The sequence below is a fragment of the Pongo pygmaeus genome, chromosome 21 (assembly GCF_028885625.2).
Source record: "Pongo pygmaeus isolate AG05252 chromosome 21, NHGRI_mPonPyg2-v2.0_pri, whole genome shotgun sequence".
Lineage (NCBI taxonomy): Eukaryota > Metazoa > Chordata > Mammalia > Primates > Hominidae > Pongo > Pongo pygmaeus.
This window is the reverse complement of record NC_072394.2, coordinates 5,465,833-5,492,201: the sequence shown is the minus strand read 5'-3', so window position 1 is coordinate 5,492,201 and position 26,369 is coordinate 5,465,833.

Here is a 26,369-nt window from a genome sequence, read left to right as displayed (position 1 = left end):
CCAAACCAAGAGCCCAGGTTAGAAATAAAGTTGAGAAATAGTCACTCAAGGTAGTTTTGATGCCCTGACCTCTCCACAGTATCACACCCATAGGGTTCAAAAGTATTTGTTCTGGAAATTTCTCAGCCAATGTTCCAAAGCCCTTGGCAAAAACACCTTGCTCAAGGTAGAAGTCACATGAAATAGCAGAGTAATGTCTGCTTTTTCTATGAGAAGCAAGCCACAAGCCACAGCAGAGAGGCCATCATCCCAAACACAACAATTTGGCAATACAGAGGGTTTTCTTTGAAAGGACTGTACAAATACATTTCTCTCACTGGGAACTTCAATAGAAGATAATTATTCTTTTCTGCCTCATAATATATATTAAAAATGTTCACATGTGGCTTTCCAGGGAATTCTGCCAAATATTTTCAGGCACCACATCCAACTTTACTAATTTTATATGGCCTGCTTAGTCTATTATAGAATACCCTTTCATGCAGTATGAATTTGCTAAAGAGGCTAAAATATATTCCCTTATATTAAACAACTAGTTTGAAAAAAGTTTTCAAGACTGGGGACTTACGCTTTTCTTACTTATCTCACAATGAGATAACCACAGAAAATAAATTAAGGCCCTTCTGAAAAATTGTACGTTTTTCTAGACTTTTACTACCATCAAGAAACAAAATAAAATAGACTATCACCTTCAGGAAATGCAATGCATACTGACATGAAGGTTGTTTTCAGATAAACAGTGTATTTCATTACCACCAGGGCATGCAGTATCTCAACCACTACCCTTCATGGCCTTTTTCTGTTTTTATGAGTTCATGCCAACAACAAGCAATGAGCACAAAGGCTGTGCGAAATGCTGCATTTGTTGGAGTGTTTGTGTTGGCTTCCTTCAAATCGGCTGATTTCCAAATCTCCTTCTCCACCCCACCTTAGTTATATTTATACTGTTGTGCAGAAGAAACTTGGATCCATATTTAAATATGAAATGCTTTGTGGCCATTCGTGCAAATCTCTTTATCGGGGTCTCGCACATTAACGCCCTTCACAATTGACCCACAGGCCAATTGTTTAACATAACGTTTCCACAGGGCTGCTTCCACGGAGTCACAGCCTTGTTTTTACTTTTCTTAGCTTTCCTGGACAATCAAAAGGAAGTGGAACAGAGCCGGCTTGCTGAAAGCTGGAGCTGCCCCAGTGTCTCCTCCTACCTTCTGTCTCGGTTTTTGTTTTTCTGCTTCTTTTTCTTTTTCTTTTTCCCATCATTTTTCATGGTAGAGAAGCCTGAGCCAGACTATGTAGCTAGAGCCTCTCAGTCCTCGTGTCTGCTGCTTTTTCCCTCCCTGCTCAAAGTTAATGTGAAGGCTGACTACGACCAGTCTCAGGAAGCTAAATTGTGCCACCTTGATTTTAGCAAAATTGGATTCTCTGTTGATTCACAAAAGTATTAAAGTAATACAAAGGTGTGTGTGTATATGTGTTGGACGTGGGAAGTGGGGAGACGGAACTCTCAATGGGAACTCTCAGCTTATGAAATGTAAATTTCTTCATTCCTCTTTAACTTAGGGGTCGCTTTAACCTAGAGAAGTCACACTACTTTCCCTCTTTTTAATTTTTTTTCTTTAGAAGAGAAGGGATGCAATCTGTAAAAACTGAAATGGAAAGACTCATGATACCCAAGGCACTTTTTTTAAAAGAACGTTCCCACAGGTGCTATAGTCAGTAATTTAGTCTCTAAATTGCAGCTTTCTCTTCTGTAGGTTGGAGATTGATTTATATTTATGGAGTGCTTACTGTAACTACTAGATACACTAGGTATACATATAACAGACAGTAATATGCCTGTCTCATATGATGATTGTGAAGACTTTTAATAAGCTATCTCACATACAGCATAGAGCACAGAGCAGTAGTTAGTGAGTATACAGAAATGTCAATCATCACTGATAATATCATCATGAATCATGGTGATACTTAAGAGGTCTAAGGACTGAGAATTAATGTCTCTATTATGGTTAATAAAGTGATTGAGAGCCCAAGTTTTAGAGCCTAGTACACTTTGACTCCAGTCTCCATTCCACTATTTCCACATATGTAACTTTTAGTAAGTTATTTAAGCTCTTTAAGCCTCAGTGTCCTCATCTGTAAAATGGAGTTAATAAAGCATTTACCTCAAAGCATTGCTATGAGAGTTGTGCTTATATATGTGTACTTAGCACAGTGTTTTACATGTCAATATATGCTTTACAGATCATTATATGGTAAGTATTATTAATTATTAATATTACTTGCTTATTTAATGTATTTTTATTTTAAAGATATAAAATTGGCCCAAAGCAAAAATGTATACCTACTCCTTCACATACCCTAAAAATACAAATTATTTTCATAATCAGTTGGTTTGATAATAAACATATTCTTCAGTCCTTGGAAATGTTTCAACCAAAGTGTCACCAAGTTTTATAAGAGTTGAACATGAAGAGAGCCAATCAAGCAGAGAAACTAAGCCTGGGAGAACATTGCACGGTGCATTAATCAAGGACAGAAATCCTTGCAGTTGTAACAAACAGCCCCACATCATTGTGGCTTAACACAAAGTAGAGTTACTTACTGCCCATGTTATAGTTCAGTGCAGGTCTGCAGGAAGGGCCTGCCTCCACTCATGCAGGTACCTGGGATCACCTGTCCATTGGCTATACTGCCTTTTAGGGCCTCCAAATCCCCAGCTGAATTATTCCCATCCATCCAGTAGGAAAGAAAAAAAAGAATGTTGAAGGATCATGCAAAATGTTTTAGGGGCCAGTCCTGGATGTAAAATATGTTACATGGGCTAGAATGCTGTTACACATTGCCACCTATTTCAACAGATGCTGAGATTTGGAGTCTTCTTGGGTGCCCAGAGATTTGAGTATCACCAAGCACTTTTCTGCTTCAGGTGAGTAGAAGGAGCTCACTTTACATCTATTAACCTGATTTAAATAACTAAAGAAACAGCTACAAGCTTCAATGAAAATGCCTTACCCAGACTGAATAGTTCATCCTTGCGAAAGGTGCTCCCATAATATATGGTCCAACCTAGAACAATTTTAAGAGAGAAACAATGTTGTTAAGAGTGGTAATAAATCTAAATGATATTTTGAAATTTAAAAAATTAATTAATGTATTGATTTTAGTCTGTTGGTGGAACTATAAAACAGTTCTGGTCAAAACTATTTTTGAAAAATAATATTTTTTAATCAACATAGAATATATCCATATATATTAAAATTATTTTAAATACAATGTTTATTATATGAACATTAAAAATAACATAAGCAAAACAGTTTTTCTTGGTATATATTTTTATATATTAATTGGGGTTTTTTTAGCCACATGGGTCTCATACCGTATTACTGGTATTTTAATATGTCTTCAATATTATCTTATTATTTTTCTTATTTTTATAAAATGCCTGAGATCTTTTCAAAATCACATAATTAAAGTATTGAATTTCTCTATTGTTTTAAAGAAAAAATATTCCTTTGCATTGGCTGTGATACCTACCAAGCTCACAGTAAGTTTTGCTAAATGAATATTGTACAAGTCAGTTCAAGCTTATATAACAAAACACCACAGATTGGGTATTATTTCTTATAATTCTAGAGACTGAGAAGTCCAAGATCAAGGTGCTAGTGGATTCAGTTTCTCATGAAGGCTCTCCTTCTGGTTTATAGACAGCCACTTCTTGCTGTGTCCAAAGGGAGAGAGGAAGAGAAAGCTCCCTTCCTTTGGGTCAGAGCTCCATTCTTATGACCTCATTTAACTTTCATTACCTCCGAAAAGTTCTGTCTCTGAGTACGGTGACACTGTGGGGTAGAGCTTCAAAATATAAATCTGGGGAACACACAACTCAATCCATAGCAATGCTATTGTTCTTTACTAAAATATAAAAATGTTTCAGCCCTAAAATATGTACTGTACCTGTACTGACTTTTTGCCTGTACTCAGAGTGCTTGTATTAGGCAAATATTTTACAAGCAAAACTTATCAAAAAAACCTTTGTGACACTTTTGAATGTTTTGCTAAACATAAATGTTACAGAATCACAGACCTTCTCAATTTTATTTTATTTCAGTATATGGAATACAACTTTATTCTGTTAAAAATACGAGCTCTATCAATAGTTTCTTACCACAAGTTGAGTTTTTCCATAACATAATTATAGACTTTCAAATGGAAATTGTACATGCCATTTGAGCTTTCACTGTTTAATATGTATATTGTGTAGAAATAAATTTGAATATCTTCCTGTCTGCAAGCTTTGTTGTCAACAATTGCAGGTCCCTAAGAGTTTCAACTGTTGACTTCTTGACACTTAGTCCATTGAATACTTTGATTTAAATATTCCCAACTGATTTTGAGCAAGAAACTCTTTTACAAAAATATGGTTTTTCTTTGTCAGAATGAACTTCTAAAACCTTTACTTAAATACCATGAACTAGGTGAGAAAAAAACCATTCAACCCATTAATGGAGCCACCTTAACTAATCTCTTTGAAGCACGCCTTGCGAGCATCGTACAGTTGGCCTCAGAAGGACCATAGCATAACTGGTTGGAAACTGAATGTCCAATAGGTCCAGAGCCTTGAGCTCCTCTCCCACCACCATATCCAGAAAAAGTTACCCAACAGTAGCTACTCCTGCCTGACTACACAATGCATGCTTCCCTTGAAAGGGATATGTTGATTTTGATGCATCTGGAAAGAGTTAGGAAGAGAAAAATGGGTCATCTCTGTTTCTTTTCAGATATGACCACTTGTTGAAATGAAAACTCTGTTTATTCCATGTGCGTCTCACTCACTTTTAGGCAAGGTCGTGGGAGAAATGAAAGCATAATGCAGAGGTCTTCCAAGTCTATCCCAGGTTATTTTAACACAAACACTCATAATAATTTTTCACTTAAGGGGAAATATCTTGGACAAATGCTAATCTGGATAGACAACACGACAAAAGATGTAGACCTGAATATCCCAGACAAACTAGTACATACAGTTGATATGGTCACTCTACCTTTGTGCCCCTTCCCAATTAATGCCTTAGAGGTTTCTCCATGAAAATCAAGAAGTGTATCTATAATCCAGGTATTCCAAATGGGATCTTTTTTGCACACAGCATCTGCTATGTCCTGATGAAAACTCAGTTGCTTCACAAGGGCTTTGCTAATCACTCTCTGCCCTCTTCCTGTGATATTTTGGATTCCAAGTGGATAGCGGAGGACACAGCACAAACTGGACAAACTGGCTAAAATTACCCAGAGCCCTCTAGTGTGGAAAAATATGGCAGAAAGGGTGAAAAAAATCACTTTTAACACTCAAAAAGCAAGGGGGTGCTGGGTGCGATGGCAGGGGTGTGGGTGGGGGCCATGGTGGTCCTTAGCATAGTATCTCAGTTATGCTGCTTTAATCCCCACCTATATTCCTAATGCACTTTGGGATTCCACTGGCAAAGCTACCATTGACCTGTACACCAAATCTTAATTTTAAAGACAAGGAGATACACTCCCTGCATGTAATCCCCAAAGCTCAAAACAGCTAGTTTTAGAACAAATTAATAAAATTCAGCTTTCCACCCCAGATGGCAAACCCCAGTATTATTTATTTCAAGAGCTAGTTGAGACTGAAAAGATAAACAGGCTGAAGAAAGAGAAATAAAGCAAACAGGCAGTTTTGTTATAGTTTACATCTGCAATTCTATCCCTGAAATATCTCTTCTAGCAGCTTTCCAAGATAGATTATTGTCTGCACTTAATTAAGACATTTCTTTTTTTTTTTTTAAGCTGTCACCAGGAAACTAAGATATTACACCAAATCATTCATTTACCTATTCATTCACTCTCAAATGTTCATTCAACACACATTTGTCAAACACCTTTGGAAACAAATGCTACCTCAGGTTCCATAAAGTCACAGTATTTCCCAGAAGAAGAAAAAAAATCTGTTAAGGTTGTGGGGTGTTTCTTAGATACAGCCGTGGGGATGTTCACAATATTTAACAACCATTGCAGCATGGGCTCCAGTCAATCAGAATGACAGCCCTGCCACACAACCAATAAGGAAGGTTAAAGCTTATGGATACAATGTGGCCACTGAAACAGCCCTGGAGCAAACCTAATTCCTGAGAATGGTAAAGACAGATCTTAGTGACTAATGCTTCTAAATGCTGTGAAAGCAAAAGTAGGTTGAGCCTTCGTGTAAAAGTTATCATGCCTTATTTTCAAAAGAACCAAAAGGAAAAACTGTCTAGAATAGACTCATCTCCCTTCATTTCCTTGTGTCAATTCGAGGTGAAAACTTGAGAAGTTAGTGGATGTCACTTGTATATAAACATGGTACGTGTTCCTTCCTTTTATAATCTCTAATTATCATGACTTTGTCAGTAAATATTACTTAACCCATCATGCAGATGACAAAGTAGTCCTAAGAGTTTCTGTGTTTTGCTCAGGTTTCACATCTAGATAATGATGGTGGGTTTCAAAATCAGATCTACCTACCTTACTCAGAACATCTCCCCCTTCGTTCTAATTTCCTTATGGGAACTAACTTCTCCCACATTCAGCTCACTCTTAGGAGGAGTATGAAATTGGCCAGCCCACTCCTACTCAAGGAGTAAACCTATGATCCAAGCAAGGTTTAATGAATTGCAAAAATGGCCACCATTCTTCTCCACCACTGCCCCACATCTATTCCACTTTGCAACATGAATCTGGCAGCTCCTCTCATCAAGAGGTGGGGTTCCCACTCTTTAAATCTGGGCTGGCCTTGTAACTTGTTTTTGCCAATAGAGTATAGCAGAAGTGACATTGTGAAGGTTCTGAGCATGGGCCTCATGAGACCTTGCACACTTCTACACCCCTCTTGGATCCCTGCCCACTTGCTGTGTGAACAAGCCCTTGCTCACCTGATGGAAGTTGAGAGACCACATGGAGCAAAAACAAACCATCCATTTGGGCCGTCTTAGATGGACCAGCCATCACTGGCCTGGCAGGGGATGGCAGATGCATGAATGAGCCTGGCTTGATCTGGCCCAGATCTGTAGAAAACTTCAGCTAAGTCCAGCCCAAATTTTCAGCCTACAAAACCATGAGCTATTAAAAGGTAGTGGTATTAAGTCACAAATTTTTTTTTACATAGCAAAATTTAACCAAAAGGCAAGAACAGAAAATACTTATGATAACTCTCAGAGGCAGCCCATGACAAGATTTTTAAGTACCTCTTGCTTCCTGGATTCCTGGATCTTCCCTAATTCTTGCCCTCTCTGAGCCTGGTTCTCTAACAGCATTTTTCATACCATGAGCCACCTGTGTCCTCATGACAAATTCCTTTGGCTTAAGTTTGTCAGAGTTTCTGCCAACCAAAAAAAAAACTCTAAACTCTAACTAATCTTAAAGGCTTTGGTGCAAACTCTACATTTTGCTGCTGAAAAACTAACAGGTAGAGGCCAGGACCAGAATCTAGACAATCTCACATAGGGAACAGAATCATTATCATCAAACAAGATCATCACCCTAGTCATGACATAAACCAATCCAGTATTAATAAAGTAAGGCTAGGTGCTATAAAAACCAATCCCTAAATCTCAGGGACTTGACATGATAATACTTTAATTACCATGCCTGTCACTGGCCAGTAATGGACTTTTCTGGTGGGGTAAGCTTCCATGTGATCATCGAGGGTCTTGGGCACCTTCTGATTGTGAGTCTGTCCTCTCTTAGGTCTTAGGGACCCTCATCATTCAGTCAGATGGGAAAGGAGATGGCACATGAGAGGGTTTTATAAGCCAGTCCCGGAAGTACCACCCATCACTTTTGCACACCTTGCATTGCACAGACCTCAGGCACATGACCACATCAAACTATCAGAGAAATATGGTCTAGTAATATAAACCCAAGGATGAAGTAAGAGCAAAAATAGGGTCAGATATTTCCCACAGACTCTTAGCTGATTTTATTATACAGAATCATATTATTGAGATTAAGCCTTTTCTGCTCCTTGATCACTCCATTTTACAAAGTGACCAATAAATGAACACATTTTGTTTACTGTGGGATAAAAGAGAATGGAGAATGTTTTCCCTGCATTAGAACACTCAGAAACTGAAATTCTTACATTCACTGCAACTTGCTAAAGGGAAAGCTCTGTTAGAGACAGGAAACCCGGCTCAGAGGACACCATTGTCCCGCCACAATATTCTTTACTATTTTCATTCCTTCCACAAAATAAGCCTGAGATTTGGGGGCAGGGATTCTACAAGTAATCATTTGCTTTCCTTTGTCTGATGAACAGCAACTACAGCAGTTTATTAACCACTAGATTACTCTTAAGATTTTGGCATATCCTCAGAATCACGCAGACACAGTTAGGGAAAAAAATATTTCTCTCTTTCTCCCTTCCCCAGTGGATTTCTTTTCCCCTTCCAATTTCATAAGAAAGTCCCCAGGAAAAATATACTTATAACAGTTTCAAATTAATGGATGGACTGAGCTTACATTTTTCTTTTCCCATGATGCATTCTAAATACCAAAAAAAAAAGACTAGACAGACAGTGGGACCCATCCATCCACATTCCAAGACATGCTCCAGTTACCCAATCATTACAGCGCACTGCCAGGAGGCAGAGGCTATGATTTGACTAGAATTCAGCTATTTTCAATATATTCTAGTTACTTAGTTGATACTGAAGGCTATGATCAAACATTTAGTAGCCAATGAGCTTTTCTAAAGAAACTGCACAGTGGCATCTGACTTGCTGTAAGTTGTACCAATTTGCACCACAGACCGTGCCTCTGAACAGCTGAGATTACAAAACAAAGCCTTGGAATTCATAGGCCTTCATTCACTGTTTTCACATTTCTCTGTTCCAAAATGTTTGGCTAGTGTTTCTGCCTCCCTCCACCCTCAGCTCTTTCTTAAGGACAGAGAAGAAATCTAATTCTCATGAAACGATTGGTTTTTAAAGTATGTTAAGTATTTGGAGATTTATTAGAAACAGTTTTAGTTCCTCATTACTCTAGAGCAAATTATTATTGATTTACAACAGACGGCTCATCTGATATCCTTCAGGCAGTCATAAAAAATAGTCAGAACGTTAAAAATGGTTGATGTCTCTCTGGAAAAAGCAGCTAAACTCAGCCAATGACAGCACCTTCCAACTGAATGAAAAATAGCCCATTCTTACTGTGTGTTCTGTTCACTTTTGTATAAGTATCCCAAAGAACCTGAATTCATATGCATTTATTTTCGTATTAAACTCTTTTATCAGAAAGATCTCTTCTAGATACCCCATTCACACCAGAGTGATTTTCAAAGTCAGAAAGAACATTTGCTAGGATTACCATGTACTTAAAGCTGGGCATGTTTTATTATAGAGCATTTAGAGTAAGGGTTTTTATTATCATTAAGCAATCCCACTAACAACAGGTCAAAGTTTTGCTGTGAACATGCTATCTAAGAGCATCAGCTCCTTAACAGACTGCCAAGTTTATGTCCTGGCTCCATCCCTGGAGCAACTCTCCTACCTTAGCAAGCCTCAGCCTTCTCCCCTGCAAAACGGAGCTATCAAGAGCATCCATTTCAATGGTCATTGTGAGATTTAGGTGAGGATTTTAATTTTATCACAGCATCAGGCATATAGAAGATTCCCTATTAATATAAGCTACTGGCAAGGGACCAAGACTATTAATAGATGACTAGTAGCAGATTTGCCCACTACCTGCCTGCTAAGAGGATTACACTTTGCCAGCTTAGTTTCTTCTTCTCTTCTGGTTCCCCCAGAAGGGTCTGGACTAACCAGACTAGATCTTTGGGGCTTACGTGTTGCAGAATAAACATAAACAAAGCAGAGGAAAAAAACTCAAAAAGAAGGGTACAGGCCAAGACAGATTTAGGAACTTAAAGAGGTCCTGAGGAGAAAGGAGTTGGTCTGGTATGTGAGGAAATTTGTTGAAGTTTGTTGAAAGGAAAAAGGAGATTTGTAGTTATGTTCTCATAGTATTTTTTTTATTCTTCATGGAATTCAAGAAATGTAAGTAAAGAACTGGATTATTTCCAATCTTTTGTTTTTTTCAGCTTTATTGAGGTTCAGTTGACAAACGAAAATTATATATATGTACAATGTATGACATGATGTTTTGATATATGTATGCATTGTGAAATGATCACCACAAGCAAGCTAATTAACACATCCATCACTTCACATAGTTACCTTTGTTTGTGTGTGTGGTGGGAACAGTCAAGATCTACTCTCTTAGTAAATTTCAAGTATACAATATTCCATTGTTAACCATAGTCATCATGCTGTACATTAGAGCCCCAGAACCCATTCATTCCACACAATTCAAACTTTGTACCTTTCGATCAACAGCTCCCGATTCCCCTCCATCTTATCCCCACTGGAAACCACCATTTGACTCTCTGCTTCTATGACTTCAACTGTTTTCTATTACATATACAGTCAGTCCTCTGTACCCCTGAGTTCCACTTCCATGGATTCAACCAACCACAGATAGAAAATATTTGGAAAAAAGGATGGCTGTATCTGTACTGACTATGTTCAGACTTTTTTGTCTTGTATTATTCCCTGAACAATACAGTAAAACAACTACTTATGTAACATTTACATTCTATTAAGTATTATAATAAACCTAGGGATTACTTAAGGTATACAAGAGGGTGTATAGGTTATGTGCAAATACTACACCATCTTTATATAAGGGACTTGAGCATCCATGGATTTTGGTATCTGCAGGAAATTCTGGAACCAATCTTCCATGGATACCGAGGGACGATTATATAAGTGAGATCATAAAGCATTTGTCTTTCTGTGCCTAATTTATTTACCTTAGCATAATGTCCTCCAGGTTCATCCATGTTGTGACAAATGACAAATCTCCTTTTTAAAAGACTGAGCACTATATATACACACAATGGAATATTATTTTAAATATCACATTTTCTTTATCCATTCATCTGTTGATGGACACTTAGGTGGATTCCATGTCTTGGCTGTTGTAAATAACCACATATCACACTGGAGTGTGTATGCGTGTGTGTGTTCACGTATGCGTATGTGCGTGTGTGTGCGCGTGCACGTGTGTGTGTGACTATTATCCTTATTGGACTGGACCAATTGGATTACAGAATTATGCATTATCACTACACTTCTACTATTACTACTCTCACGGTTATCAAATGTTCTGGTTTAAACTGGCTGCCCTGCCCTTCATCATGTAGCACCTGCTTTCATTTTCAAAAATATCCCAGTTTGTACAAATGAATTTTATGGCCACTGTCCTACTGTTGCTCCTGTCACTGCTGCTGTTGCTACTATTTTTTCATCTGCAATAGAAATAATCAATGCAAATATTTAAAGTTTACATCATTCTATGTACACTTAGAAAAATATTTCCCATAGATCTTAGTAGCAAATACATTAATTCCTCAGCCAATTAAAGAACTTTTCAGCAACTTGCTCCATAAATGCCATCTTCTGGGTGAAAGTAAGATTTTTACTATCTGACCCTAACTTATCCAATAAACTCGTCATAAACCCAAATGATATCTTCAAATAGTCTTTCCACTAAAGTGTACTCTCCTCTTTAGATTTCCAGCATTGAGGACAAGGTAACAGACAAAGAGCAGGTACAAGGGCAAGAGCAAGTAAGGCTATATCAGGTTTCTATTGTGTGCACTTTGTCCCTAAGAACAGGGATATCTAATTTAATATGACAAAGCCATTATCGCTTCCAGATCTTCAGATACAGCAAGCATCTTAGCAGCAGGAGCAGACGTCTTCTCTAAGCTTAATCATCATAAACCTCATATTATTCACTTTAGTGCCTTATTCCTTAAATATTCTTCAAAAATTATAATAGGCATAAACTAGTCAGACCATTCTACTAAGGAAAAAAGCAAAAATAATATTTTAAGTCAGAGATAGGCCAGGCACGGTGGCTTACACCTGTAATCCCAGCACTTTGGGAGGCCGAGGCTGGCAGATCACCTAAGGTCAGGTGTTTGAGACCAGCCTGCCCAACATGCTGAAACCCTGTCTCTACTAAAAATACAAAAATTAGCCAGGTGTGGTGGTGAGTGCCTGTAATCCCAACTATTCGGGAGGCTGAGGCAGGAGAATCGCTTGAACCCAGGAGGTGGAGGTTGCAGCGAGCCGAGATCGCCACTGCACTCCAGCCTGGGCAACAAGTGTGAAACTCCGTCAAAAAAAAAAAAGAAAGAAAAGAAAGAAAGAAAGAAAGAAAGAAAGAAAGAAAGAGAGAGAGAAAAAAAGAGAGAGAGAAAGAAAGAGAGAGAGAAAGAAAGAGAGAGAGAGAAAGAAAGAAAGAAAGAAAGAAAGAAAGAAAGAAAGAAAGAAAGAAAAAGAAATAGTAGTTCTTGTAAACTTGATATCAAATATGTTAGTTTTTCCTTCCCAAAAAGACGTTTGAAAAAATTCAAATGGCTGTATTTATATGTTGTATTGAGCATCTTAAGATGCCAGTTAAAGATTGTTTATTTTCAGGCCCTTGAATTTAATGATTTTACAGAAAATATGTGAAGCACATGAAGAGGGCATTACAGAATTTAATTTTGAAGGTGAGGGAGAGGAAGAAAACACTATGAAACTCTGAAGGCAATTATAGTAAAACATTTATTGTTCTATACCCAGGAATTATTATAAGGACTTTTTGCAAAAATATTCCTTACAAAGGAAATGATTTAGGATGTAATATGGACATATTTCCAGCCAAATGGGCATGTTTCTATCTTCAAGGGGAGTGAAATGAAATATGGAAACAAAAAAAAAATTCTACTTTTGCTAAATAAGTTACCATCAAAGGTCAGATCCATGGCAATGCATTTTGGCAGCTTTTTCTACTTCTCAGAGTCTCCTCCATTTTCTAGGGATATCTGAACCACATCTCTCTCTCTGTCTCTCTCTCTCAGCCTCTCTCTACTTAAGTTTCCAGAAAGTTTCCTTGGCTCAGTCCTCTAACACCACTCAATAATGTGTTCAGTACCTTGGGAGTATCTGTGGTCATGTAATTCCATAATCATATTCCTAGATGATATGTCACAATTTGTTTAAGTTGGACTTAGAACTCAGTATGAGCTCACAAAGATGTCCACGAGAGGGGTCAACGATGACTTCATTATCTTAGGATGAACTCACCAGCTTTTCAATGTCAGCACAGCCTGTCCCATTTCAATGACAAACAGAACCTTAAGGTATAAAGAAATCCTAAGAAATCAGGCACCTCTAAAATGTGAAAATAACTCATTGCATGAATGAGTATGGAGCAGGGAACTGAAAATGCTTCTTTGGCTGGCATTGCCACGGAAAAACAAGAATCAAGACACCACTTTCTTCAAGTTACGATGAATTCCCAGGGCAACACAACAGAATGAAAACAAAGTGTGCAAAGCTGTGTGAAGGAGACTGATGAAAAGTTTCAACTTCTGATATGTACATAATCTATCAAATATGATCAGATCTATTAAATACACAAATCTGTCTGTATACTTGTGTCCAATTCTATGACCATTTTTATCTTTACCTAAACTATACCTGACTTCTCTCTTCTTACATCATGTCCAGGTAAGTTTTGTTAAATTATTTTGTTGTCAGATGCGATTACTATATTTTCTACTGTGCGATTACTTTATTTTCTGCTATTTTTAATTTTAGACTTGTCATGACAATATTTGGAGGATTATTCTACTTTGCTAAGCTGCATTTTTCATTGCAAAGTTTTTCTTTCTGTAATTTGTCTTCCAAAAGGTTTAAAATCATTCTTAGGCTATTGTAATAAAATCACATCATTTGCCTGACATTCTCTGACATTATTGTATTTCCTCTCATTTATCTAAGAAGGACAACTGGAACATCCATGCCAAATCAAGCAAACACTGCAGAATCAAATTCTTAAGAACATCGTTCTGGAAAAGTATCTGGTAGCCTTCAGGCTGCCTGTCAAAGGGAAATAACCAAACATTTGGTTCAGTTCTCTTTTGTGCTCCCTAAAAGCTCACCTGGCAAGATAAATATTACGGAAGGAAGAAGGGGGAAAATGTTAGGCAATAGAAAGACATTATCTAAGAGAAAGAGTGCTAAGGCCATGTCAGAATATGGCGGCCTCAGATGGGAATTAGCATAAAATTCTAGCCTTGGGTTGGGTAGAGAAAAATAAAGTTTCAATAAGAAAAAATTATTGTCAAAAGAAAAAAATGTGGTACCACAGGGAGTGGGGCATTAGGAAAATTGCTTGAGGGTGTAACCACAAATGGCAGATGGACAAAGTTAGGTGGAGCCCAGAAATAAAGTGAAGCCTTTATTAGCAGACTTTCTGATATATAGATCTCATTGTTATGTAAGACCCAAGGAATTTCTCCCATGCTCCACACCCTTCTTAACAATCAACCTGGTACCTGGTTAAGATGCAGGTCTTTTCAGGTTCTTTGAACTTACAATCATGCCCATCGTAGACCTAGCTGTGTTAGAAGCTTAGCCAATAACTCCGTGCTCCTGACACCCTCCCTACAGTGGAAATTAAAACAGAATAAATATTCTTTTCAGCTATTATGTTGATACGGAAACTGGACACTGCCCCATGAGACTTTACTGGGACTCCCAAACATGGGTTAGATGTAGAACCAACACCCTGTCCTCAATGAATTTTCTCTAAATGAAGTTTCCTCATTTAGAGAAATGGAAGTAGAACTCTGAAGCTAAATCAGAGGGCTCCAAGCAAATGAAGTGACTGAAAGTAAACATGTTCCTACCTCATGAGCTTTTAGGAAAACAGCAAGTCTTACTGTTTACCATTTGCTACTTTCTGTAATAACCCATGCAGCTGTTCTGTGATTTAAAATATGTCATTTATGGAAAATCAAAAGGCAACTATTGCAAGAATCCAAATTGCTTGTAGAACCAGGCAAATTATTTCATTCAATTATCTCTGCAATATAATAGAAACACATTTAGAAACAAAAAGAAGTAGAATCTGAGTATCTTTGGGATCTGCATAGCTGATTTCAATTTGAGCTAAAATATAACCACATGCATCGTATTAAGACTGTCTGTTTCTTCGGAGTTTGGGGGTTTATTTTGTTTTTTTGTTTTTTAGTTTAAGGAGAATACTGTGAGGTTAGAGTAGTGCTATGTTCTCCTCCTTGTCTATATCCCAAGGCTCCAGGAGGGCGGGGTAACATCGATTATAAAAGCTACAAATCAAAGGCCTTGGCTTTCCCAAGAAAACTCCAAAATGTGGCTTTGCAATAGATATTTGTTCAGCAAAGAACAAGCAACAGAATTTCACACAGGCACTTAGAACTTCAGAGAAAACAAGCAGGCCTGGCCCACAGCAGAGGAATGAGGTAGTATAAAGCAGATCTTCTTCCTTCTATTCTTTCTTTCAGCTTCCATTCCTAGAAAAGAATTGGCTCTCACTGTTCTCCTTTAAAGATTTTAGGCAAGAATGGCTCATTGCCCTTGAGCTACACAGAAATGTATAGGTGGGTATATTGGGTCAGTTCCCTGGAAGCACAACCTCGGATGGGGATTCTTGTGCAAAAGATACACGGAGGAAGAGCTCAAGGGAGTAACTTGCAATGAAGCAAGGGGAGCTAGCTGGAGCAGGAGAAAAGGTCAGGCAAAGGCATGCTTTCAGAAGTCTAGCCTCGGCCTCATCCACAGGGAGCTCCAGAGAGTGAATGGTACCATGCAGTTGGCCCACCTTCTTGGAGGAGGGAGCTGCTGATAGCCTTCAGTAGAGAGCACTTGCACTAGCCAAGGGATGAGTGCACCAGCCCAGTGGAGGGGATCTGGGTAGAGCACCTATACCATCTGCTATAGTAGGTATGTGTACACATTGTAGAAACATGGAACATCTTCCAAGACAATTAATTTTGCTCAATATTTGAGAAGTCATGGTTTGTTGAATTTTTTTGTATTGGCAAAAACTTGTTCTTTGTATCAGGGCAAAATGATGTATTTTTAAAGACCTAACAAGCTTTCCAGTACCAAATCAATCATGTCACATCTTTCATCAAAATTTTCCTAAGTTTCTTCTCCTAGACATACTTGTGATCTCCGCAAAGTTTCACAGTGCAGTGCCCAATTTCCATATCAAAATTATTACAAAAAGAATATTTATTCTCTTGTAATTTCTACTGCAGGGAGGGTGTCAGGACCTGGGAGTAATTGACTAAGCTTCCAACACAGCTATCCAGTATCTCCTTGGGGAAATGCCCATGGAATTTAAGTGGAGCTCACTTCACCAGTTGCAGGGATGACCGTATGACCTGTCAATCAAAGTTGACATTCCTTTGGCTTCAGTGATTGGCTCAGATGAAGGAACATGATCCAAGCAGAACCAATGAGAATTCTCCCTGGGATTTTTATGCAGAGATGATACCAAAAATGTTACCTTTTTTTTTTTGTAGAGGTTGCCAGTTATAAGCCTAGACTTTTAGTTGTGATATTTGCCTAAGAACGAAGCTGATCCAGAAGAATCACTGTTAAGTTTAGAAACAACTCGATATAGCTATCATTTAAGTCAGGCACAACCCTGGACTTCCTAGGTGCCAATAAATGACTTTGCAATTACTTTCAGCTAAAATAATACAGATCACTAGAGTTACTCATCAGCTGCAGGATAAAACCTAAACTCCTTTGTTAAAATAATATGGCCCTCTATTAACCCACAAAAGTCCTGCACCTATCAATTCTTCCCATCTCAATTCGTGTCCTAAAAATACTGAAAAGCTCAGCATTCTTCAGTCTCACACGGCATCATTTCATGCCACAAGGCCTTTGAGATAGGTTTCCCCATTGTCCAGAATGTCCATCCCCTATTTTATCCATCCTTCGGACCTCTGCTAGATTACTACCTCCTCTACACAACCTTTTCTGAAGGTCTCAGCCTACTGCAAGGCTCTTTTGCTCCATGCTCCCTCCCCTTGTTGGGTTTTATGACAATGACTGTCTGACCCTATTGTCTCCTCATCAGACTCTACATGTCTTCTAGGAAGGACATGCTTTTCCTTTTTGTATCCTCTACCTGAAGCAATATATCATGTACTCAGCAGGCGCTCAATAAGTGTTTGAGAAATGAAGGAACAAAAAGACAGAGGGAAGGAGAGAAGAAAAGAAACAAGATTACAGAAAATTCTAAAATACTCTTGGGCTCCAAGAAATACATCTTCACATAAGGAATTTCACATACTTATGCTGAGCAATGAGAGAGATATTTTGAGGTAGGGGTTTCTCTTTTCCCTCACACATCACATTCTTTAAATACTGGTTTTATCTATTTATAAATTAGATTATACCTCCCTACAAAATGCTTTTATATTAATTTTTATTTCTACCACAAAAAAAAACCTATGAGGCCAGCACCTAAATCTTGATATCACTCTCCCAAAAGCTCAGAATACATTGCATTCCACTGACGTTAACAAAATTGGCCAACATAAAGGAGAGTCATAAAGTGCTTAGCTTGGACTCAAGTTCCTTCACAGTCTGGCCTGGTACTTAAATTCTTTCATCTTTAGGGTTTTGTCTATGAAATTAAGAATGACATGACTTTCCTATAATGTTGTTATGAAGAACTCGATGAGATGGTGACACATAGTAGGACTTAATATTGACATTATCTTCACTAGCATTTGTATATGTTGTTGGATGTTAGATGATGCATCCATCCCTGCCTCCGCTACTTGGAGTGTCAGTTCCAAGTACTGCTTTTCTCATTTCCTATCCTTCTACATAAACCAGTCTTACAACACACCTCCTTAAGGTACCTTCATGACAATCAGCATGGCTTCGAATAAATCTCTTTTTCAATCCTTAGAAACCTGAAAAAATAAGAGGACTTTGAGTTTTCAGTGCTCTGGAAATGGCAAAAAGGTAGGATATTTTAGTCATGCATTGGAAATTAAAAGATTGCCTCCCATCTACACATGGTTACGTTCTTTTCTGAGGTCCTACCTGCTAATGTTCCATGTGATTTTCACCACTGATATCTAATGCAATATGTTGGATCCTCTTTTATCCAAAAGACAATCCACCAAGAATTCAAAAAGCTAAATTTCCCCCCATGGACTCTAATCATTAAAATGATTCCCATAGGTTTATAAAGGCCCTGGGAAAGGTCAGAAAACTTAGTTTTCTAAAATCACCTCAGTATATTCTAAGCCTTTAGCCTGGGAAAACCAGATATGGTAACAGGATGAGTCCTGGTTAACTGAATAGTTAACAATTTACCATAATGCCACCTGTTCCTTAACTATTCTTAAATGGGATTTTCCCGTAAATCCTTACCTTTTCCCCAGGTTTAGTGAGAAAGTTATGGTGCTCAAGTCACTGTGTGACAAATCCCTTCCGTTCACACTGGCAATGTTAATTATCTGCCAGGTTTCTGTAATCCTTCTCCACACTCCTGGGAGAGGGGAATTGCAAAGTGACAAGTGACTATGAGGTGTCTCCCACACTAACCTCAGGAGAAAGGGGCCTCTTTTCACTCACATCGCTTCCTCTCACCCTTGGGGTAACAGGAGTGTCAGGGAGCTGTGGAAGAAATAGTCCAGACCCAAAAAGTTCAAGTCAAGGCCCACCGGGAGGAATTTGCTGAAGCCTTCCAACTCTTCTTGCTGTTGCTGAGTAATTTTGCCCTGGAAATTATTGCATACCAAATCGAACATTCATATAGAAATCCTTTGTGCAATCCAAAGACTCAAAGTGAGGGTCTGTAATCCTATGGATTGCTTTTGGGAGAGCAAAAAGCTTGACTTACAAGGGTCAATTGGGTGGTCCTTCCAACTCTGATCTTTAAACTTCTACTAATTCTAAGACAATACTCTCTGAGTTGACTCTCAAATTCCAAATAGCTGCTTTGTCCCCAAATACTACCAAATGGAAAGTAATGGAAAATATTTATGAACTATATTATTTCTGAACACTTCTATTTGTACTACAAGATGCTGATAATTAAGATCATGATGATCACTTATTTTGTCTATTTATTGAAGACTTATTATGTACTAGTCATTTTATGGAGAACTCTATAGGCATTTTCTCCTTTCTTTCCCTGAAATATTATTTCACATGAAAGTCTAAATGACCTTTGAAAAACACAATTCTGATGATGTCAACCCCTTCTAATATCTTTCACAGGCCCCCATTATTATTCATACACTAAAATTTAAAGCTGAGCATCATGGCACCAGCTACTGGGGAGGCTGAAATGGGAGGATCACCTGAGTCCAGGAATTTGAGGCTGCAGTGCTTTATAATCACACCTATGAACAGCCACTGCACTCCAGCCTGGGCAACATAGAGAGACCCCCCATCTCTAAAAATAAATAAGCCAATTTTTAAAATATTAATAATAACAATAATATAGCTAACACTTGGTGAGTACCTACCTAATATGTATACCAGACACTATGCTGCAAGACTAACATGGGTTAACTCATTTAATCCTTATTAAAATTATATGAGTTAAATACTATAATTATTGAATCCCCATTTTACAATGAAGAAGCCAAGGCTGAGAAGTTTAGCAATTTGCCTAAGGATGCATAATGCAAAGAATAGTAAACCTCTTACTTGACTCCAGAAAATCTGGGTCCAGAGTCATCATTCTTAACCACAAGACTTTATGGTGAGTCTCTGAATATAAATGCCTATGATGTGGCCCATAAGAGTGACCACATAGTTCCTAATCTGAATCAGAACACTTTCTGAGAATAAAAGAGGGTGCTACGAATAGCTGCAGCAGATCACACAGGTAGACCAGAAATCCCCCAGGCAAAGCAGGACTTATAGTTGCCCTATCTAGAAGGTTCTACTGTTCTGGCTACCTGCCTGCCAGCCCCACTACATACAGTTCTCCATTTATTCTCTGGGCCCCTCTTTCTGTCTCTTCAATATGCCATGTTGCCTTTGGATTCATTATTATTTCTGCACAAAATGAAATGCTCTCCCCATCTACTCTCTTCCTTTTCCTTTGCTGTTTAGCATGTATTCATCCTGTAGCCCCGCAGCTCATGGTGGTCCCCTGAACTAACTTAGGAAAACTTTTATATACTCCATGAGACAGCATTGCTGTGATTTTAGTTATTATTCTCTGCTACATCCTGGTATACTCCACATGGACAGTGTCAAGATCTATTTCCCCTCCCCTGGTTATCCTTATACCTGGCATAGATTAAGTGCTTAACAAATATTTGCCAAAAAAAAAAAAAAAGAAGAAAGAGGAAGGAACATAAATGGAAAGACACTGGTTTTTGTTCAGATCATATAGATATGAATTTATTCACTAATTTATTCAACAAATACATATCAAGTACCTTTTCTATTCCAGGTACCATTTTAGGTGTTGATAACGTAGCTGGAAATAAAACGGGAAAGGTTTCCGAGAGTATCCATTCTGGATAACAATCATTAATCTATTAACAAATAAGCAAGATAGTTATAGATAATTCAGAAAGCAATAAAAAGTAAAAGAGAATGATATGGTAGGTATGGTTTAATTGGAGGTATATTTAAATTTGGTAGCTGCTGTGGTCTATATGTCCTTCCAAGTTCAAGTGTTGAAACTTAATCCCCACTGTAGTGGTACTAAGAGATGGAGCCAGTTGGGCATGGTGGCTCATGCCTGTAATCCCAGCACTTTGGGAGGCCGAGGCAGACAGATGACCTGAGGTCAGGAGTTCGAGACCAGCCTGGACAACATGGTGAAACACTGTCTCTACTAAACATACAAAAATTAGCTGGGCATGGTGGCTCACGCCAGCTACTTGGATGCTGAGGCAGGAGAATCACTTGAACCCAGGAGGTGAAGGTTGTAGTGAGCAGAGATCAGGCCACTGCATTCCAGCCTGGGCAACAGAGTGAGATTCCATCTCAAAAAAAAGAAGATGGAGCCTTCGGGGAAGTGATTAAGTAATGAGAGCTCTACCTTCATGGATAAATTAATGTCATACTAAATGGCTGGCGGAAACTCACTTAGGCCCCTCCCATTTGCCTTTCGGCCCTTCCGCCACGTGAGGACACAGCATTCCTCCACTCTGGAGGATGCAGCAACAAGGTACTGTCTTGGAAGTAGAGAGCAGCCCTCACCAGACACCAAACATGTTAGTGCCTTGATCTTGGACTTCCCAGCCTTCAGAATTGTGCAGAAATACATTTTTGTTCTTTGTAAATTACCTGGTTTCAGGTATTTTGTTATAACAGCACAAACCAACTAAGATGGTAGCCAAGAAGAATTCTCTAGGTAGGTGACATTTGTAATAAATCTGATGACCAAAAGCCATGAGAAGTCCTGCCAAAGAACACCAAACAAAGAGAAAGCTGGTGCAGGCTGAAATAGATAAAGACCAGCTTGGCTAGAGAACAGACCAGGAAGAATGGTTGAGAGGGGTTGGGAAGATGAGCCACTTCATATGGGACTCTTAAGTGATGGCAAGTTCAGATTTTATTCATGTGCAGTGCAGAGCTTTGGGTTTTAAGAGCAGTGTAAATTGATTTCAGTAATTTTTTCTTTTTCTTTTCTTGAAGACCACTCTGGTAACTGAATTGAAAATAGGCTAAAGGAGGACAAGAGCAGAAGGCAGGAAAGAATTGCAATAATCCAGGCAAGAGATGGCAGTGAATAAAGAGGTATTTCATGGAGGGGCTTCTCCAAGTTTAATGTGCACAAGAAGCACTGGGAAGCTTGCTGAAGAGCTGATTGTAATTCTGCAAGTCAGGGATGGGGCCTGAGATTCTGAATTTCTAACAAATTTTCAGGTGATGCTAATATTGCTGATTTGATGACCACAGTTGAGAAGGAAGACTTCTTGAATTTGCTGATAGGTTGCATTTGGAAGGCATGAAAAGAAAAGAATCAAGTGTTGTTCTGGGTTTTTTTTTCTTTGAAAAACTACATAGACAGTAGCGGCATTTATTGAGATGAAGGTTCATCACATCCCTGCTTTCCAGGTTACCCCACTGCAGCCTGGTGAGGCTAGAAACTTTTTAGGAGGATCGAATAAACACTGGCTTTGGAAAAATTGGCCAAACTTGGGATGATGATAGTGGAGCACGTTTCTGGCCTTAGTAGAAAAATGACACTCGAGCCAGGAAGAGTCCAAGCTCTTAGCAGTAAAATGACCCATTTTCTGATGAGCGTGCATGCATTGCCAAGTACTTGGCTTAAATGAGTGGTTTATAAATCATTCTTTTCCCAGAGACATCAGGTGCCCTCAAAGCCTGCTAAAAAAAAAAAGGTCATAGCACAGCTGAAATAAATGAGACAAAGAAAATTATTCTTATACTTTTGCACACACTGTCCAGCGATTGTTCTTGTGTCCCTAACGAGCCCACAGTCTTCATATTCTTAGTAGAACTTGTTTAACTCTGTCATCAACAATTTTTCACCTTCAGACTTTATTGTGCTTTTTAGAAAATGAAGGCCGGGTGCAGTGGCTCATGCCTGTAATCCCAGCACTTTGGGAGGCCGAGGCGGGTAAATTGCCTGAGGTCAGGAGTTTGAGACCAGCCTGGACAACATGATGAAATCCCATCTCTACTAAAAATACAAAAATTAGCCAGGTGTGGTGGCGGGCACCTGTAATCTCAGCTATCTGGGAGGCTGAGGCAAGAGAATTGCTTGAACCCAGGAGGCAGAGGTTGCAGTGAGCTGAGATTGCACCACAACACTCCAGCCTGGGCAACAGAGCAAAACTCTGTCAAAAAAAAAAAAAAAAAAAAAAAAGGTTCATATGACTGTAATTGCAGGCAATTTGCACAGTCCTGCTTTTCTTCAGAATGAATATGAAGTGGAACTAGCTGAAAACGCTCCCCTACATACCCTGGTGATAGAGGTTAAAACTACGGATGGGGGTTCTGGTACTTATGGTCACGTTACTTACCATATTATAAATGACTTTGCCAAAGACAGATTTTATATAAATGAGAGAGGACAGATACTTACTCTGGAAAAACTTGATTGAGAAACCCCAGCAGAGAAAGTGATCTCAGTCGGTTTAATGGCTAAGGATGCTGGAGGGAAAGTTGCTTTCTGAACCGTTAATGTCATCCTTACAGATGACAATGATAATGCATCACAATTTTGAGTGACCAAATATGAAGTGAATATCAGATCCAGTGCTGCTACAGGGACTTTAGTCATTAAAGTTCTGGCAAGTGATGCTGATGAGGGCTCCAATGCCTATGTCACCTATGCCATTGAAGCAGACTCTGAAAGTGTAAAAGACAATTTACACCAAAAACAGACAAGCAGAGAGCCAAATCATGAGTGAACACCTATTCACAATTGCTATGAAGAGAATAAAATATCTAGGAATACAACTTACAAGGGATGTGAAGGACCTCCTCAAGGAGAACTACAAACCACTGCTCAAGGAAATAAGAGAGGACATAAACAAATGGAAAAACATTCCATGCTCATGGATAAGAAGAATCAATATCGTGAAAATGGCCTTACTGCCCAAAGTAATTTATACATTCAATGCTATCCCCATCAAGCTACCACAAACTTTCTTCACAGAATTGGAAAAAACTACTTTAAACTTCATATGGAACCAAAAAAGAGCCCACATAGCCAAGACAATCCTGGGCAAGAAGAACAAAGCTGGAGGCATCATGCTACCTGACTTCAAACTATAATACAAGGCCTCAGTAACCAAAACAGCATGGTACTGGTACCAAAACAGATATATAGACCAATGGAACAGAATAGAGGCCTCAGAAATAACACCACACATCTACCACCATCTGATCTTTGACAAACCTGACAGACACAAGCAATGGGGAAAGGATTCCCTATTTAATAAATGGTGTTGGAAAAACTGGCTAGCCATATGCAGAAAACTGAAACCGGACCCCTTCCTTACGCCTTATACAAAAATCAACTCAAGATGGACTAAAGACTTAAACATAAGACCTAGGACCATAAAAATCCTAGAAGTAAATCTGGGCAATACCATTCAGGACATAGGCATGGGCAAGGACTTCATGTCTAAAACATAAAAAGCAATGGCAACAAAAGCCAAAATTGGCAAATGGGATCTAATTAAACTAAAGAGCTTCTGCACAGCAAAAGAAACTATCATCAGAGTGAACAGGCAACCTACAGAATGGGAGAAAATTTTTGCAATCTATCCATCTGGCAAAAGGCTAATATCCATAATCTACAAAGAATTTAAACAAATTTACAAGAAAAAAGCAAACGACCCCATCAAAAAATGGGCAAAGGATATGAACAGACAATTCTCAAAGAAGACATTTATGCAGCCAACAGACATATGAAAAAATCCTCATCATACTGGTCATTAGAGAAACGCAAATTAAAACCACAATGAGATACCATCTCACACCAGTTAGAATGGTGATCATTAAAAAGTCAGGAAACAACAAATGCTGGAGACGTGGAAAAATAGGAACACTTTTACACTGTTGGTGGGACTGTAAATTAGCTCAACCATTGTGGAAGACAGTGTGGCGATTCCTCAAGGATCTAGAACTAGAAATACCATTTGACCCAGCAATCCCATTACTGGGCATGTACCCAAAGGATTATAAATCATTCTACTAAAAAGACACATGCACACGTATGTTTACTGCAACACTACTCACAATAGCAAAGACTTGGAACCAACCCAAATGTCCATCAATGATAGACTGGATTAAGGAAATGTGGCACATATACACCATGGAATACTATGCAGCCATAAAAAAGAATGAGTTCATGTCCTTTGCAGGGACATGGGTGAAACTGGAAACCATCATTCTCAGCAAACTATCACAAGATCAGAAAACTAAACACCCCATGTTCTCACTCATAAGTGGGAGTTGAACAATGAGAACACATGGACACAGGGAGGGGAACATCACACCCCGGGGCCTGTAAGGGTGGGGGTCAAGGGGAGGGATAGCATTAGGAGAAATACCTAATATAGGTGATGGGTTGATGGGTGCAGCAAACCACCATGGCACGTGTATACCTATGCAACAAAACTGCACGTTCTGCACATGTAACCCAGACCTTAAAGTGTAATAAAAAAAAAAAAAATGAAGACTGGTCACTGAATAGTGCTGAGCAACAGTGAAGTGTGCTTACAAATGAAGCCTTATGGTATTTACAAATCTGAAAGCTGTCCTAGCATTCTCTGACTTGCTCAGAGACACTGTACAAAGTTGATTGACAATCACTTGGCTTTAGATATGCTTCATAAATTGAATCTGACTTTATAAGTTGTGGAACTTCCCTGGTTGCTCCTCAGAAATGGAAAAACATGGCAGGTCCAAGAATCCTTACACTATTCGGGTTCTTTTTGTGTCCCTTTTCCTGTGCTCCTCCCACCTCTCAGCGGCTATTTATCTGTTACCTGCTGCACAGCTCACAGCTGGGGTGGGACACACATACACAAATGCCTGAGTTTAAGACTCCCTCAAAGCACCATTTCCAATAGGCCAGAGTTTTTTTTTTTCTGATTTTGAGGATCACTTTAAGCCTGAAAAGATGATTTTCTGTCTCCAAGGAAAATTTTTAAAGGCTTATAAAAATTATCATAAGACTCTTCAGAAATCAACTAGGTCTTCCCAAAGAACATTGAGCAAATGAATCAGAAATATATGGATTTAAGTTCCCCCTAAATTAAACGTGGGTTTCACAGAAGGGCGTACAGGCAGGGGTTGATGTAGGAAAGAATATGACAAAATGATTGTAAATCTTTGATTAATCAAAACTATTTGAAAAATCCATTTTTAGAAAGAATAAAAATGCTGCTTATATTTCCAGTTCATTCTGGTTTGAGATGTTAAGTTTGCTTCAGTTTAGAGAGCTGTTCTCCGATCTTGATCTTCAATGATGATCTGATAGATCAGACCAAAAACACAGTTTTCCTGGGCCTCTTTTACACAGTTTCAGTGGGTTTCATTCACCAGCTTTGATGGAGGCTGATAGTCTGCAAGTATTATCCTCTTCAGGAACAAAGTCTAGGAAGCATTTTCCGTGATGTTGATCTAGTGCCATTTGCAATCATAGTACCTTCTCCAGCAGACTTGGAGAAGATTAAGGAAAACACATCATTACTTGGGAATGGAAAATAGATCTGCATTTAAGACTTGTAGTCTCAGCACCCAGAGCAGAATGTTGAACGAAAAAGAGATGTTCTATACTTATTTCTTGATTCATTTCAATAGCAATTACAATACAAACAAAATCCCAATAAAATGACCTTGATAACTCTCCCTGTGTATAACTAAGGTCAAGTCCAATTTACATTCTTTTTTAAAAATGCTGCTTTGTCACATTGCCAAGGACAAAGGAAA